This window comes from Mya arenaria, chromosome 12 (assembly GCF_026914265.1).
Source record: "Mya arenaria isolate MELC-2E11 chromosome 12, ASM2691426v1".
Taxonomy (NCBI): Eukaryota; Metazoa; Mollusca; class Bivalvia; order Myida; family Myidae; genus Mya; species Mya arenaria.
Window position 1 is genome coordinate 67,802,101 of NC_069133.1, and position 16,340 is coordinate 67,818,440.

General features: G+C 34.2%; 1 pseudogene; it reads right to left on the reverse strand.

The window, feature by feature from the left end:
- Nucleotides 1-4,854: 4,854 nt before the first annotated feature.
- Nucleotides 4,855-16,340, reverse strand: part of LOC128210913 (uncharacterized) — a 50,746-nt pseudogene continuing 39,260 nt past the window's right edge.

Here is a 16,340-nt window from a genome sequence, read left to right on the forward strand (position 1 = left end):
AACAGGTTTTAACAAAGCACAAAAGTTTCAAAACAGACGGAAAAATGGAATACAAAATGGCTACATTTTAAAATCATTTCCAACAATTTTTCTCATATTACGCTAGGCGAGTTTCTAAAGCCAATGGAAATGGTTCATTTCTCAAATTCGATATTGGGCGAGTTTTGTAGCCAATCAAAACAGAGGAAACTTGGCCGAGTTTGGTTGATATTGGCCAACTTTGGTTGATATTTGCCAACGGCAAATATTGTTGTCAATTGTCTGGTATTGCATGTACCACGATTGTCCCCCCGTATCGCCTAAATATGTAATAGTTGATTAATAAAACTCCATATTAACCATTTATACAAATTATGGTCGTGGATTGACTTTTTTTAAGAAAAAAATTGCTTTTGCCAGGCACATTTTTATACTTTTAACCAGGTTTTTACACTGTTCTACCACAGCTCTTGTACATTTATGTTACATATTCTGTTTGCTTGATTATTTGCCTTTTGATTTAATATCACTATGGGTTGACTTAATTTTGTAATTCAATCCTGCAGAAAAAGAGTTGTTTCTTATTTTTAAAAAGTTCACATATATTATTAATAGGGATGGAAACCCTATACCAAATCGGTATCCAGATATGCGTATCAAGTATTCGAATACTATCCGGATACTCGTATCAAATTGTTTTCATAATAAGTAAATTTCCTATTCTATGTCTCCCACCTTCTGTGGACATAATTGTCCACTTAATTTATAATTCGTCATATGGCAATTTCACTTTTTCATTAATTCTTAATAATTTATAATGTTATAACAAAGCTTAACAACTCATTTTATGTCATAAAACTCATGATGAATAACACATAAACACCTCACGAATTTGATAGTCACTTCGGCTGAGGTGGTTGCTTGGTTACTGCCACGTGCTTTCGAGTTTGTTATTTATCAGCAGGTTTCATGTTGAATGACGCTTTTCCCTAGATGTCATTCATCGCAGGTTTCGCGGCATTTTGGGTAAATCAAAGCGCTGAAAGCGCTGCAAGACTGTCGGTGACGTAACTGAAGCAAGCAAACACTACCGCAAAGTTCTTTCAAATGAAACGTGATCAAATGATTTCATACACATGATGAACACTCTTTAAGGTAGATGAAGAAGGATAAATGTGATTATAATAAGCACAAATATATTGGCCCTACTTAATCATGTATCCAGTGGCCTTCAAGATTCTTAATTCAAATTTCCTAATTTTGAACCGCTTTAAATTAGTTAAATGCATATTCATTATGTTAAAATTGCTTCAATTTATGACGTCGCTTATAACAGTTTCAGTAAGCAATTACATTCCTTCATTTCATTAGGGTCTGTTGAAGCCAATGTCTTTAAAATGCAAATACAATACAAACTATACCCAAGATTCAAGGGACATAATAAAAATATAACTTTAAAATGATGCTCTTTCAAGCCTAAAAATGCCTCCCAGAACTTCTATCAACAGAGTCCACATATCTACAAAATTTGTGCTCGAGTTACTTTCTTTGCTATAAAAGTGAAAACATATCTGCATGGTGCTGTGGCATCATACCATGAAAAAAACTAATATCTTTAAAATGTGTTTTCTAGTTTGTTTTTATTATAAAAGTGTTAATAAATCTGCATGGTGCTGAAGAAAAAAAACTAATGTCTTAAATTTCAAACCTGCAGCATTAATTAGCGCCATGTTGTCAAGAATATCTGGACAATTGAATGAAATATGCATGGACCGAAATGACAGCTGGTTTTTCATTGACAAAAGATGCCTTTGAGGCAGTTTTAAGATTATGCTATTCAAAGTATGAGGGTAGTTGGTACAGTTTCCACTCATATTCATATGATGGCTGATATTTGTTGATAAACATGTATCCTCTTAGCAGCAGGGAATAAGTAAATGACATAGTTTTAATGACCAATATTGGAGATGTGACCTTGACCTCCAAATCCAAAGGGGTCATCTGCTGGTCACCCCAAACATAAATTTCAAGTTTGAAGGCCATGGGTGCAGACTTTGTCGAGTTGTCACACAGGCAAGCTTTTTGCATTCAATGGTCTATGACAAATCAATAGGGCTCACCTACTGGTCAGGCCCAACCCCAAAGTCAAGTTGTTCAAGGGCCATGGGTGCAGGCTTTGTCCAGTCATTATTAGTACAACCTTTTAGCATTCAAGGTCACTGTGACCTTGACTTTTGACCCAATGACCCCTTAAATCAATAGGATCTTCTAATAGTCAGACTTAGCCTCCATGTTGAGTTTGAGGGCCATAGGTGCAGGCATTGTCAACTTATCAGTCAGATGTATGGTTTGACACCTTCCTGTTCAAGGTCACTGTGACCTTTGACCATATTACCCCTAAAATCAAAAGGGGTCATCTACTGGTTAAACCAAACTTTCATGTCAAGTTTGACAATAGGTCTAGGAATTGTAGAGTTATCACCCGGAAAAGCTTTGGTCTACTGTCAGACAGACGGACCTAGCGGCCAACATGTGCAAAGCAATATACTCCTCTTCTTTGAAAGGGGCATAATAAATTGAAATTGATTAAATATTTTTGTTTATTATGTTAATTAACTTACACTACATACAACAAGTACCATTTTGATATTTTGGAATGCTCATTTGGGCATGTACATGGGTTTTGATCTGACTATGAACATGAAACTACATAGTGATGTTCCCTCCTATCAATTCTAAATTTAAATAACCATGAGAAAAAAGGAATGTTTTCACTGCACCATGAATAAATACGTCAAACAAAATAAATGTCAAGTTATTCAAGATTAATTCAACACTGTTCTTTTGATGATTTCCGTGCATTCCTGACTGCAGGTTTTTCCCATTTTCCCACACAGTTATTTCATATTGGCCTTACAAGGTCATATCTTGAGTTGGGTCTTCATTGCTGGACACTATCTCTTTATCTCCACAAAAAACACACTGTTGCAAGTTTCACTGCAACAACTGCAAAAAAAGTTATATTATATTCTAACTGAACTCTGCATCAATATTCAATTATATTTTATTGGATTTAGGAAATGCCTTTGTTTTAAAGGGTTCATATAAATTAATGCATTTTTTTCAATTTAATGCATTATCATGCTGGACTCTTTGACATTGATGGTTAAAACAAAGAAGGCATATGATTTGTGTACAGATTAAACATTATTAATTATAAATATGTTCTTTAATAAATAGACAAGTGGCAACAATTTCCCCAGTTAAAAAAGCTTACATTTGTATATCTGCAGATTAATCATTTGCATTTCTTTTGCTTTGATCATTTAAGTCAAATGAGTTAGACATGATAATGCATTAAAATAAGAAATATATTTTTGGGCATCAATCTATAGTGTGTGCCTTCAATCTAGAAATAAATTTCTTCTCAACAGATGCTAAATTATAAAAAAAATATATAAACCAAGATTTTGATTATGACATACCTGCATAGTTAGTGGTCTCCATAACTGCTCAGAAATGCTCCCTATGACAAAACTAAGTGCTGGTGTATGGCTGGGGAATAGTGCTGCTCCAACCAATAGCGCAATTCTTTCTACAGGTGGACCAGCTCCTCAATATGGTTTCTGTCATGGCAATGATAACAGTATGTAACATGCCCTTTTCTATTTTCCAGAGAATGAATCCTCCAATCTAAATTACAAATTTAAGAACTAATTTATACATATGCAAGTGTAATGTTGTTAAAAACAAACCATTCAGGTGCAACAAAACTATAAGATTTTAGGTGAGAATTGAGCCAAATCAAAACATTTAGTCATTTAAAGCTGCACTCTGACAGATTTACTGTTTTTACAACTTTTGTATTTTTTGTCTTTGAATGACCTATTTTTTGCGTAAATATCTGCAAACCAGTGATGTAAGACTACCGACAAAATATTACATTGCAGACTTCCATATTTCAGGTCGAAATCTAAGGTTTTATGGCTTAAAGTGTTTCTAACGATTTAAGAAAAATGCATAAAACATTTTGAACTTAAATATAAACATTTTCTGACTAATTTATTGTCAGCAATCTTATATGAATGGTTAACATGCATTTTCACATAAATTGGCCCGTTCCAAGACAAAAAATAAATAAAGTAGTCAAAATGTTCAATCTGTGAGAGTGCTGCACTCTCAGTCACGGAATGAATGTTTTGACAACTTCTTTTACTTTTTGGCTTGGAATAAGCTAATGAAAAGCAGTATGAAAACTGATGATATAAGACTGCTGACAAAAGATATGATCATGTTTTTTTTATATTTACATTTATGACTAATTGTTTTATGGTTAAAAGCATTACTAACACTTTACTAATAATGAGATTTTTGGCATAGAACATCATCTTTTGATCGTATTAAAATAAGAAATCAGCGTTCCAATATTTTCACTTGTCTTTTTTGACTGAATTAAAATAAGAAAGCAGCGATCTACTTTTTCCAGTTGTCTGTTATGACCAGTGTTCAGAAATTCGCATAAAATAATTCATTACAAGATCAAGAAATAAAAAAAGAGTTAGTAAAACAGTCAATCTGTGAGAGTGCAGCTTAAACATTTAAAGTGATATGCATTATCAGCCAACTGCAGACCTATTCACATCCTGGCTACACAACCAGTACATTCATCAGCTTTACTGATTCCAACCAGGCACATTTATATTGGTAGACTAGCATTTTACCAATCTGTGCTGGCCAGTAAAGTTCTCATTTAAAAATTAGAATTCAAAATGTATATACCTTAGTTCATTTTTTACCAACTCTGTTTCAACTGAACTTCCTAAATGAATGAGAAGTTTCAAAAAATAATTACAATATCTCAGCAAATACCTGCATTTATGTGTTTCTTCTGACATTATCAGTAGTATTCAATACCGGCTGTTTGGCTGGCACTGGCAAGCTTGTGAATACTTTACCAACTAATTCTGGCAAAACCGCACACTCAAAGAAACCTTTTGACTTGCTGCATATGTCTTCCCAAACAATTGGATTGAATTTCACTTCTTTAATAAATAAATCACATAATGTCCAAACAACAAAGAAGCACATTTCCTGTTTACATACACCTAATTGAGTTTGTATCTGGTAATAGTACTTGTGATTTTCACTTAAATGGAGTTGATCATTTTTTAAAACTAAGAAATCACATGTGTTCTCATCAATTTTATCATTTCTAGCATTAAAGGGGCATTTAATTTCAATACATGCATTGCCACAACAGTCACAGGCAGTTATACCATCAGGTGAAGCACCAATGCAGGGTAGATCTTCTGAAATAATAAATCCACTTTCTCTCACTAGCAGGTTTTCATGCTTTGGGCTGGTATACTCCACAAACTGCTTTAGAGCCACTCTTTCATTCACTGTTCCCCACTTCATGGCTTCAGTCTGGAAACACTGGGTCTCTGGATAGCATATTTTCTTTACAAGAGATTTCGATGGCTAGTCAGGGTCTGTAAAAACCACACTTCGCATGTTTGATGCTGTGATTCTACCAGCTCGGGACTGGTTCCATAGCTTTGATTTTGACTGCAGCCGAGTTTCAACCTCAACATTTTCGGATTGTTCTTTGCTGCATGAAACCCTTATGTTTTTACATTTAGATTGTACTGTGCACAATGGCTCACCAATCATATCCGGATCTTTCAGTTCACTAAGTATTAAAGGAAAGTCTCGTTTCTCACATGTTGGAACATAATCTGCAGCATACGGCTCTATGACTGATAGTACGGCTGGTTTAGATTTTAACACTGACAGTTTTTGACAGAATGACATGAAATCTGCCTCTGATGCTCTAGGTGTTTTAACTTTTCTTACTGAAGGGGTGTTTGTAACTGGGATTTCTCCATTATTCATGCACTGCAAATTATCATCAAAATGTTTTTTGGCAGTTTTTGCTGAGGTAAAGTTTATGTTGCTTACAGTTTTATACCTTATGGTCTTCACTGATGCTGGTATAATCTTCCAATATGCTGCGGACTGGGTACACGTTTGCGAATCTCTTATTTGCACAGTTGCAGATATTGAAAACAGAAGAGCTGCTATGTGGGTGCATGCTTCTCCAAGACCAGCCATACAATTACAGTGGGCCCCCTCCACAACACCATCTGGTTTCACTATGACCCAGGGTCTAAGTGGCTTCTCTCTAAGTCGTTGTGAATGTAATACCTGAAAAGAAATCCATGATAATATTATATTAATAAGTAATGACAGGTGCCCAGCTAGCTCGGTAGAGCAAGGAACAGGTTATACCGGGGATCATGGGTTCGAGCTCACATGAGATAAATTTTACACTGTTTTACAGACATTATTATAGTTAATGCTGAGTTATATATCTTTGCAGTGACTATGACATGGTTGTTTGTCTTGTAACTTGATCTCTCTTGCACCCATCCACTGCAGAGTTGGTTTACAGCATCAAGTGATTTCCAAGCTTTCAAATCTTCTTTCGTGTATGGACTAGGGGTAAAGAGTAAATAGTGAACGATGTCTATATGCGTAACTGAGGGTAGGCACGCCACATCTTTTGACCAAACCAAATCAGTTGCGTAAGGGTCTACCCCACCCACTATGGTTATCTTCTGCTCGTAGCGCTTTTTGGCAACACTATCCAGGCTATCTTTATACTCCGTAGCAAATGAAAGTTTCTTAGACATGTTGTGTCAATAAAATCTGCATCTGTATTGATTTACCGATATATTTGAAGAAAATCGTGCGATAAATTGCTGAAGAAAGTTGAAATTACGCGAGAGCCTCCAAGATGGCGGATCAACCGGTGTTATGGTAAATTGTTACCGCTCGTGCAATTCCTCTGCAAAATAACAATAGGCATAACGTTGAAACACTGTGATAGTTATTATCCAAATAACTTACTCAAACAAATACAATAGTTCGATTGCTGCTAAAAATAAATCATTTGAAACATAAAAGCTATTTAACAAAATATTACATGATATGAACTCTTTAACCGCGTATGATTTATTTCTTAATAGCTTTCATTCATAAAATATGTTCTTTGCCGGGATTTGCCGGGTCAGTCTTGAATGCCGGGATATGTGTGACGTCACACGGGGTGCAAACATGTGGTGTAGCTTACTATTGGTTGTAGGGTAAAATGACTTCGTATGTAAATGCTATACTTTCATTATTTTTCATTACTTTCTTCAATAAAACTCACCAAATTGCAAGTACAACTATACTAAGAGTAACACGCAATGTTTGTCATAAAAAAGGCAATAACGCGTTAAATACACATAAGCAAGTACTTGACGCCCCGCATTCACGCAAGTAGTTCTGTTGCTACGCAGGTGGTGTGTATTAATATATTCATGTTCAATATGTCGTGTCAGGCGACTAGTCGCGTTTCTGAAATACCGCTCTCTAAAGACTGTCGGCTTGCAGCCGACAGTCTAAAAATTACTCCTTTGACGAATATCCCATCAACCGATGGGGGTAAAACTCCCCTTTTGGCTTCAAAATTCTGTTTAAGTCACACTTGGGGATGTGACGGGGTCAAGCCATAATGCAGCCATTATAGGGCGCGGGCAGACCTTTATAAACTCAACAACAACAACAAAAATAAATGACGCTTTGATTATTTGATAGTCGATTGTAATTTTATTTCATTACATTGTTTGATTTAATGCAATACCTACAATTTCTGCGATGTTTTGTAATGAAGGGTATAATTGCGGAAAAGATAAGAAGACAAAAGACGATCTGATTTTTCTTTATTTACATGCGTGTACTTTTTTTATTTAATAATAAACTAAACATGTTTACATATCGTATGAAAAATAAAATACACTACACAAAATAAAACATGAATAAATACTAAATAGAAAATAAATCATTTATATATTTGATAATTTAATTAAACACTGTAAACACACTACTTTCAAGTTCGAAATGTTCGAATACTTCACAACAGTTTTCATTCGATGTCGCATCTTAATCGAACGCATGTTCGTGGTCAAAAGGCGTAGTTTTACCCATATTTAAAAAAGGTGATAATTCAGATCCTAATAATTATCGAGGCATTACATTGACTAGCTGTTTCGCTAAGTTTTTTACTGTGTTGATAAATGAAAGGCTGAAACGATGGGTTAAGGAAACAGACTTACTCACCGATGCACAATTCGGTTTTAAAAGCAATTATAGTACAATAGATGCAATTTTCTTGTTGAAGTCGTTCATTGACAAACAACTGCAAAATAAAAAGAAGCTATATTGTTGTTACGTTGACCTACTTAAGTGTTTTGATTCTATTTATAGAAATGGTTTGTGGTTTAAGCTATTGAAGTCTGGATTAGACGGTCGTCTATTTAACGTTATTAAGTCAATTTATTGTCAAGTAAGATTATGTGTAAAACATATGGGCTCGCTATCTGATTTTTATGATTGTGATATTGGCCTTTTACAGGGAGAAATATTGTCACCGATTTTATTTTCAATGTTCGTTAATGATATAGAACTATATTTAAATGAAAATAACGATGCAGGTTTAACATTAGACCAACTTTCAATTTATTTGTTATTGTTTGCAGATGATGCTGTAATATTTTCTGATACTGTTGAAGGTATTCAAAGATCTTTAAATAATTTGCATGCATATTGTGAAAAGTGGAAACTTAAGGTTAATGTTAATAAAACAAAAATAGTTGTTTATAAAAAGGGAGGTAATACCAATGAAAATGTAAATATTTATTACAATGATGAATTGATAGAAAAGGTTCAATCTTTTAACTACTTGGCATTGTTTTGTCAAGTGGGGGATCATTTATGAATGCTACACAAACATTAGCAGATAAAGGACTTAAGGCTATGGGAAATTTGTTTGGGATAACTAGGGGGAAAGAAATTCCTGTTAAAATTATGTTGGGTTTATTCGACTCATTTGTGTCATCAATTTTGTGCTATTCTTGTGAAGTATGGGGCTTTTGTAGTGCTGAAAATATAGAAAGGGTTCATAGAAAATTTCTGAAAAGACTTCTTAGTGTAAAAAGAAGCACTAGTAACTCTGCAATATATGGTGAACTAGGACGGTACCCTCTGTATGTTACTAGACATGTACGAATTGTTAAATATTTTCTTAAACTGTATCAATATAAAAGAGACAATTGCATTTTATACAATACATTGCAAAGCCTTCGATATGATGCGGAAAATAACGCAAATTCAAACAATTGGTGTTCTAATGTACGCACTATATTACAAAATGCAGGATTCAATGAAGTATGGTTATATCCGGAGTCGATTAATATTGATTATTTTATTCCTAATTTTAGAAGAAGGTTAATCGACTCGTTTATTGGACATTGGAAAAATGATATAAACTCATTAAGTTCACTAGTGTTATACAGAGAACTAAAATGCACTATACATATGTCATCGTATATAGATAAATTGTATAGCTATAGACTTAGGAATATAATTGCTAGATTAAGATTGTCCTCTCATATGTTAAATGTTGAAAGAGGAAGATATGTTAATATTGAAAGAAATCAACGTAAATGTGTTTTATGTTTTCATAATGATATCGAAGATGAATATCACTTTGTTTTGATTTGTCCGAAATATTATGACATTAGGAAAAAATACATAACTAGATTTTACTATGCAAGACCAAGCATGTTTAAATTCATTCAATTATTAAACTCGGAAAATGCTGCATGTCTACGAAAACTAGCTTTGTATTGCAAACATGCTTTTAAACTACGATATACTGCTTTGAATAATAATGCTTAACTTTTAACATGTTGAAATCATTGTTAGTTCATATATGTATATATGTATAATGCACTCTCGCATTTATCAACTATTGCCATGCCATGTGTTATGTTATTGTAACAACGATGAACTGTATATGTTCAAGTTAACAATAAATTTTCTGTTCTGTTCTGTTCTTGTTCAGAAACAAGATAGCGTCCACCATGTTACCGTTTAATATCAACTAGTGCCAATTAGTGTCAATTAAGCACATCTGAGATCATAAAACAACACTTGTCGTTGTAAACAAGGTCATAGAACTTGACAGGGTGCTGCACAAGGACACAATATCACACCTTGTGCAAACACCCAATTAGCAGACGATTTGTGACACATACCCGCTTCGCGACACACACTGTTGATCACCTGAAATATTTCATCTGAAAAGTTTTATAACAATTGCTATGTCTCTGCTAAGCTATTTCATTGAAATTTTAATTCTTAATGAATATTCGAATACCCATTTTGGTATATGAATACTTGCATGATATCCGGATATCCGGATACTCGGATATTCGCTTCCATCCCTAATTATTAACGTCTCTGTTTTCTCTTCCAGAAGATGCAATCACCATGTGATGGAAGACTCGCGACCCAGGATATTCTGATACTGAGAGATTATTATAAACTAAAAAGGACTTGCTCCTTTGATGGCTCTTTGTGATATTATTTTCAAACCTTACTATTTCATACAAGTGTTTACATTAAAGGAGACCATGTTGTTTGGTTATAATGTGGTATGACATCACCATTTACTGTTTCACTGTTTTCAGGTCATAAATATGTACAGTAACTACGGTTACATTTAGTCTGCTATTTTCATGTTTATGAGATTGTTTGTTTTGCCTGCTTTATATAAAGCCTTGCTTAAATACTTGAACATTATGTGAAAGCTTGCCAAGCAAGTCACTACTATAGATATAAGAATTATTTATAGACTTTACACTCTATAAAGAATTGTAGAAGATTGATCAAAATGCAAAATTAATATGTTAAAATATTTTTTTGACCAAGCCTTGATACCATTTTACCACTGTAGTGCTTGCGCTTATTTTGTTCTTGTTTTTATTCAGTATAAATATGTGACATTGGTATTGCGTCTGTTTTTTATAAGCTCTTTTTAACAGCAAGTTTACAGTATTCTGCAATCGCAGTTTCAGATAATTTCAACTTATTATAATCCCTCGCTGAATTGAAGGTTTTGGGAGGGGGATATTGTTTTGGTGTTGTCCGTCCTTCCGTCCGGTACCATATCTTAGTAGGCATTGATCAGAAAAATGTTCAAACTTAGTCAGATTGTTCCCCTTGATCAAATCACTACCACTTGTAAAAGTGGATCACATGGGGTCAAAAACTAGGTCAATAGGTCAAATCTTAGGAAAATCTTTGGAACATACAAGAGGCATTATACTTGGTCAAATATTCATGAAACTTAATCAGAATGTTTATCCTTGATGAAATCTTGGTTGTAAATAAAACTGGGTCACATATGATAGAAAATTAGGTCACTAGGTCAAATCCTAGAAAAATCTTGTCCGGAACCACATCATGGTAATGATTACTCAAGTTATGTTAAAAATGGTCATGATGTACCCCTTAATGAAATATGGACCACTTAAAAAAGTGGGTCACATGGGGTCAAAAATTAGGTCACAAGATCAAATCTTAGAAAAATATTTGGAACATACTAGAGGCATTATACATAATCAAATATTCATAAAACTTAATCAAAATGTTTTCCTTTATGAAATCTTGGACTTATTTCAAACTTTGTCACATGTGATTGAAAATTAGGTCACTTGGTCAAATCTTAGATTTTTTTGTCCAGAATGGAAATGACTGGTGGGATTAAGTTCAAACTTTGGTATGATGTACGCCTTGATGAAATATGGACTGCACGTACAAGTGGGGCACATGGGGTCAAAAACTACGTCACTTGGTCAAATCTTAGAAAATCTTTGAAACACATTAGAGGCATTATGTACGGTCTAATATTCATGAAACTTGATCAGAATGTTTTCCTTGATAAGTTCTTGGACATGTTTTAAACTGGGTCACATGTGATAAAAAATTAGGTTACTAGGTCAAATCTTTCAAAAAATTTCTCCAAAACTTTTTATGGTGGTGATTGGTCTGATTATATTCAAACATGGTCAGATTGTTCTCTTGGTAAAATTTGGACTGCGTTTTAAAAGTGGGTCTTCTGGGTAAAAAACAAGGTCAATAGGTCTAATATAAGAAAAAATATTGGGAACACACAAGAGGCAATCTAATATTCATGAAACTTAATCAGACTGTTTTCATTGATTGTTGTTGAATAGTTTGAAACTGGGTCACATGGTGTCAGAAACCAGGTCAGTTAGGTAAAATCATTGGTATTGAATAGTCAGTTATGTTCAAATTTGGTCAAAATGCTTGCCTTACTGAAATCTTACGTGAGTTTTAAAATTGGTCACATTGGGTCAAACACTAGGTCATATCTTACAGAAATATTGGGAACACTCTAGAGGCAATACATCTGCTCTTATTTCCATGAAACTAAATCCGAATGTTTGCCTCGATGAAATCTATGAATAGTTTGAAACTAGTAGGTCATGTGGGGCCAAAAATGATGAAATCTTAGATTAGTTAGGAACTGGGTAACATGAGGTCATAAACTAGGTTTTTTGGTCAATTCTAAATGTGACAAACAGTTGCAATCAAACTCAAACTGATACATATATATATTTTATCAACAATTGATTTCCATTCCTTGACTTAGCCAAATCAGGCGGGGGATATCAATTCAACGAATTTGCTTGTTTTCTTTCATAAGGTTAATAACTTGTTGTTTATTATCTGTAAATACATGGTCCTATATCAAGGTTATAATTTTATAAAGGTACAAAAACATTTTTGCTTTGTTTGTGTTTGTTTGTTAAAATATGAACATGTCATCGCTCAAAATAGGAAGCAAGTTATGATTTAGATACTAGTTGTTCAAACAGCTCTGTTTATTACAGCAAAAACTATAAAACTGTTCATGTTTACATTAAGGAAATATGACACATTCTAATGCAGAGCATATTCAAACACTAAGTGTGACCTTGACCTTTGAGGTAGGAACACGGGTCTTTCACGTGACATGTTGATTTGGTATGTCAAACACATGTGGCAAGTTACATTAAAATTTGTCCATTCATGAGAAAGTTACATCTCGGACATGTGAAATTGAACCGACCACACAGGCAGACTGATGGACAGTGTTTTTAAAATATGCCCACCTTACGGGGCATTAAAAACATCTATGTTATACTAAATATATAATATTCTTAATGTAAAAAAGGCCGATTCCCTAGCTTTTCATCCTCTCTCATGGAATATATCCTCAAATAATCACTCAGACATGCCATTAATTCCCAATGTGCCTGGTGATTCAACAACCATGGCAGAACATTTTGTTATGATAATAAAGATAAAATAATGCTGTCTGACAATAAATTAACATTTTGCAATACTTTTCAGTAATAAGTGGATATTGATTCAAATTGAATTCATCAAGATATGAAGATGGATCTGGTCATGGGAATAGATTGAAAAACTAACAATAACTATAAGGAAAAACTAAAGGCTCTTGGCTGGTTGTTATACATATTGCAACCAAATTTGGTATATATGAAAGAGTTTATAGACTCCTTATTAGATTGTGTTTTTGGCCCCGAGAGTTATGGTCTAGGTCAAGGTCACTGTTGTTAAAAACAGAATTATGGTTAGTACTGAATAACTTAAGTATGACATAGTGTGACCAAACTTGGTAAGTAGGACAAGTTTATGGAGAGCTTTCATTTGATTGCCTTCAAATTGGCCCTCTAGGGTGAAGGTCACTGTTACTAAAAATAGATTATTGTTTGGTTTTAAGTAATGGTTGACATATTGTGACCAAATTTGATAAGCAAGAAGAGTTTCTGGATTACTTCCGTGGGTTTGTGTTCGGGGCCGCTATGATCAAGGTTATTGTTACAAAAAATAGAAAAAAGCAATTAAAACTGAATCTCTTCTGCCAATCATTAAAAACTTGGTTTTGTCACATGGCGATTCTTGTTTACTTTTTAATTTGATTTTTTTAATGCTTTTGACAGGCAAATATTACATCATTGTTGTATTCACTTCCAAGTCAAAGCGTAGTCGAGCGCATTGTCTTACGACAGCTCTTGTTATAATTTCAGTCAGCTTGCAACAAAATTAATAATTAAAGAAAAATATCCAAATTATGAGTATGAGCACTGGATTTTTAATATCACCACAGCCATTAATAATCTTTTTGATAAGTAAAAGACTTAATGGTTTAAAACAACAAGAACAGCATAGTAGATAGATTTCCCCTAAGTGGACACAAATGTGGATTGGCAAATATTTAGAATACTCTTGTATTCTTCGCAACACATGCTTTGATCTTGCTGTACATGTTCTGTGTACATTTTATAAATGTTCTATTTTATATTTGTATTTATAATTTTCTGCTGCAAGCCATCATTCCTGTCTATTGATTGCTTAAAAAACTGTAAAAGCAATAAAAGTTTCTTCTTTCTGTTATTAAGATACTGTATACATAAATAAATACTTGTATAAACATATCATCAAAAATTGAAAACCCATACATTTTAATAGAGTAATTTGTCTGATACTTACACCTGTGACAACACTCGAGCACACAGTAGTGGCCTATTTTAAAAGCGCTGACAGACAATCCTGACAGTAGTAGCCAGGTGACAGCGGCGGCATACTTTCAAGTGGTAATTGTTATGTAATAGTCTTGTATGACAGCATTTATAAAATATTTTGTATTCTTAAATTCTTTCACTTAAACAAGAAAAATAACCACACTTATACACAGGACACACATTTCACAGGCGCGTAGAAGCTGGGGCGGCAGTGGCCGCAACCGCGGCTCCAATATTCTGGCTAGTAACAGCAATGGGACTGCGAATATTTGATACCGAATTTCCTAATAATGGTATTTTAAATAAAGCCACGTGCATATAGATCAGCAGCAGTCTTACACGATAGTGAATAAACAGGCCACCATGTCATAATTAAACCTGTGACCGTCTAGCTAATTGGCGTGTGAATAACATGAAAACAGTCGGCAGTTTATTGAAGACGGGTAAGTGGAAGAAACTGTAGTTGAAGAACTGAGAAAGGAAATGAGTCCCGCCACACCTGGATTTAGAGTGGTGTCCGACTAGATGGACTGTTAGGCCGTTCTCCAGAAATTGTGGGATACCTGACCTATGAGACCACAAAAGACTGAGACCAGAGCGCGCATTGTTGGTGTATTGGTGTGAAGAGTCAGATGGCCTCATTTGACTTTCTCTATAGTATTACACTTGGGTATGAACTGTTAAAGCATAGTGACAACCTAAGAAGGGCATTGACAAAGACAAGTCAGCTTCTGAAGGTCACGATCTTGCCCATGTGTCAGTGTCTAAATGTAATAGAGAATAAATGTTACTAAACGATAATAGTTTTATATCTATCAACTATTTTAACTGAAAAAGGTTTAGATTAAAACATGAAAATAATACCTGAACTCACTGGAAATCGAGTCATTCAATGCTTAAAATTAAAAAAAAATCTCGAAGGGAGGGGACACCCCTTCCGAGCACACCCCTTCCGCAGCCCCAATGTCAATTTCCATCCTACGGGCCTGTTTCAGTAATATTTATCATAATGATGCCAATACTTTACGGTATTTAAATTTGGAACAAATGAAACGTACATTCAGGACAATATTATTCTGCTGATCAAAATTAGTAAGGTTAATCGGCAACCATAACGTTTTGTTACATAGTTATTAAACTAGCATTGTTCTATACATGAGCTTGCTCCAGGTTCTCCAGCTTTGCATCAAACACCTCTTCAGTCTGAGCTGAGTCGAGAGATCGAAGGCCTTTCAAGGCTGCTGCCATGTTGATGTCTGGGTTTTTTATAAGCCATCTTCGCCACGCCTGCTATCATTGGAATTGCAGAGGTAGACACGGAATCCTGACATACACATTGAAATGAAAAGAAGGCATTATTTTTTATTATCATATGTTGAAATAGAAATAAAAATTCAAACATATCTTCCAAGATACAGCTTAAGTTGTTTGTAGAATTCATCATGCTTTTATTAAAGTTTGATTCAATGTAGAGAATGAACAATATAACCTGGTATGACTTCCTCTTTCTTTGTTATTCTTCATAATTCATACCAGTGAATAATGCATTATTGTTGGATTATGACATGAACCGCCATTCTAACCCTTTGTATATTATTTTTCAGACTGTCTGATTCTCAATCCCTTGTCCATAAGCTCTTTTCTTCAAAGTTAAATTACCATTTAATTATTTTTTTATGCGCAAATAATCTTGAATTGTTTGGCAGTCTAATCTGCAAGAAAAATGTCTTATGCATCCTCATATTACATGAATTATCATGTCTCTTTTAAGGTCTGATTGCAATTGACTTCTGATGGTTTCATCTCTACTGAATTCATCCTGTGTTAAACTACATAAACAAGATATTTCAAGCA